The sequence below is a fragment of the Trichosurus vulpecula genome, chromosome 4, assembly GCF_011100635.1.
Source record: "Trichosurus vulpecula isolate mTriVul1 chromosome 4, mTriVul1.pri, whole genome shotgun sequence".
Taxonomy (NCBI): domain Eukaryota; kingdom Metazoa; phylum Chordata; class Mammalia; order Diprotodontia; family Phalangeridae; genus Trichosurus; species Trichosurus vulpecula.
In genome coordinates this window covers 226,214,280-226,216,976 of record NC_050576.1, presented here as the reverse complement: position 1 = coordinate 226,216,976, position 2,697 = coordinate 226,214,280, and the positions used below count along the sequence as shown (strand labels likewise).

General features: G+C 40.4%; 1 pseudogene; it reads left to right on the top strand.

Annotated features, from left to right (window-relative positions):
* Positions 1 to 727: 727 nt before the first annotated feature.
* LOC118847035 lies at positions 728 to 2,462 on the top strand (annotated as a pseudogene).
* The last annotated feature ends 235 nt before the right edge of the window (positions 2,463 to 2,697 follow it).

Genomic DNA, 2,697 nt, shown 5'->3' with positions numbered 1-2,697 from the left:
TGACCTCAGGTCAAGGTAAAAAGAGTGACTTTACTTGGAGATTGTAACTTGATGTGACCTAGGGGTGGATGATATTTGTATTTTCTGCTACTCCTTAAGGATGGTATGCTGTGCCAGGGAAGACCCTGGCCTGGTACCCCCTGCTTGTGTAAAGAAGTGTTTTGGGGAATGCTACTGAATGATGTTTAAGGAGCCCCCTGCCTTTGAAAACCCAGATGCTGGTGCTTCTCTCTCTGGTAACTGTGTATGTATAGCTTTGGTCAGACAGCTAGAAGCCTGTCTGTTGATCTGTGTTATTTGCTCTGTTTGTATTTTCTCTGTTTCTAATTACTGTTTGTATTTGCTCTGAAGTTCAGAGTGCTGACTTTTTCCTTTGAACTAAGTGAATGATATATGTATGTTTAATTAAAGTGAGATTGCAAACTCCTTAAAGTTGCTTTCCTTAGAAAAGCAGATCGAAGAAGCTGTACTAGCAGCCATGCTGTGCACTGGTGTTGTTTGTCTTACACCTTCACAGCAGCTGCTAACAACAGTGTTGTTATACCCCTCTTCCTTATTTGTAAAGATGTCTACTTATTTGCCCTGATTATATAAAATAATTTCCCCTAATCTTCTTTTTACTATCCACCCCCCTGTATTACCAATATATTCCTCTTCCCCTCTCTTTCCATTTTTTAAGATACCAAAATGGAAACACTCCCAGGCCTTGTCTAATTAGACTCGCTCCATGCAGATGATAATCTTCAGAGGGACCACAGGTAACAAGTCCTCATATTAGAATACCAGAAACATATCTTTGTTTAGTCCTTTATCATTCATTGGTATTCCTGTTTACCTTTTTATGTTTCTCTTAACTCTCATGTTTGAACTTCAAAGTTTCCATATAGCCTTGGTTTTTTCATCAGGAATGCTTTGAAAGCCTCTGTTTCATTAAAGGTTTATGTTTCTTTCCCCCATAGGATTATATTCAGTTTTTTGAGTAAGTTATACTTGAATATAAACCTATATCTTGTGCGCTCTAAAATGTCATAGTCCAAACTCTCTGCTTCTTTATAGTGGAAGCTGCTAGATCATGTGGCACTTTGACTGTGATACCTACTTACTTGAATTTTTTCTGACTGCTCACAGTATCTTTTTTCTTTGACCTGGGAGCTCTGGATTTTGGCTATGATGTTTTTAGGATTTCATTTTGAGATTTCTTTCAAAAATGACTGGTGGATTCTATTTCCACTTCACCCTCTGGTTCTAAGAGATTAAGATAGTTTTCTGTTAAGATTACTGGAAATATGGTGTCTATAATTCTTTTTTTGCGGGGGGTGGGGTGGGTAATAGAATTCAGGTAGTTCAGTGACTCTTATTTTCCCCTTAATCCATTTTCAATGTCAGCTGTTTGTGCTATGAGATACCTTACATTTTATTTTTTCACTCTTTTAACTTTGTTTTAATATTTCTTATTGTTTCATGGAGTAATTGGCTCCTACTTGGTCCATTCTGCTTTTCAGGGAGTTCTTTTCTTGGGCAAGGTTTTGTACTTGTGCAAGCTATTAATTCCCTTTCTAATTTTTTTCTTAGTTCTCATTTCTTCTCCATTTTCCTCTATTCTATCATTTCATTTGTAAAATCATTCTAACTCTTTTTTTTTTTACACTTGCTTCATCTCTTTAAGAAATTCTATTTGACTCTTTCTTTGGCCTCTTCCTGTCCGTGGAGTACCTGTTAGCACAGAATGTAGTGTAAAGATAACTAAATCTAAGAACCACACCACTCACAACCAATCACAAAAATGGCACAGAAATGGCATCAAGAAACCTAGATCACAGAGATATGAGTCTCTGAAAGGGGTTGACCCCAAGTTTCTGAGAAACATGAGCTTTGCCAAGAAACACAAGAAGGGGTTAAAGAAGATGCAAGCCAACAATGCCAAAGCCATCAAGACCTGAGCAGAGGACATCAAGGCCCTGAGCACCAAGGCCTCCAAGGCCAAGCTCCTCAGGCCTCCTTCCAAGATCCCCAAGGCCAGTGCCTGGAGTGCTGGCCACAAGATGTCCACCAAGTATCTAGGTCCTAGGGTTGGCACCAAACATCCAGGCCCTAGGATCATGAAGTGTGTCTCTAAGCTTGCCAGAAACACTGACCCCAATGCTGCCAAGCCCACTGACCTCAAGGCTACCAAGTCCACTGACCCCAAGGCTGTCAAGCCCACTGACCCTAAGGTCACCAAGTCTGCCACCAAGGTCAGTGAACGTGCTCCCAAGGCTACCAAATCTGGTCCCAAGGCCACTAAATCTCACTCCAAGGCCACCAAATCTGAGGCCAAGGTCACCAAGTCCAATTCCAAGGCGCCAAGTCTGGACACAAAACCCGGTGATTCCAAGGCTGCTAAGCCTACTGACCCCAAGCCTGCCAAGTTGAAACCCAAAGATGCTGGGTCTAAAGCTGCTGGTCCCAAGCCTTCAAAATAGATGCTTCAAGACAGAAGGACTTGTTTAAACCTTAGACTACCATTTTTTCCTAACCAGGGTATGACTATTCACTATTTTGTACAAATAAAGGAAATAGTGAGTTTAAAAAAAAGAAACAAATTCTATTTGAATTTGTTCTCAGACTGTGTTTTGCTTTGATACTTGACTTAGAGATGTTTTGGAGTCATTCTTCTTTTTTTTCCTGAGTTTATGTTGTGGGTTTCCTGGTGGGATT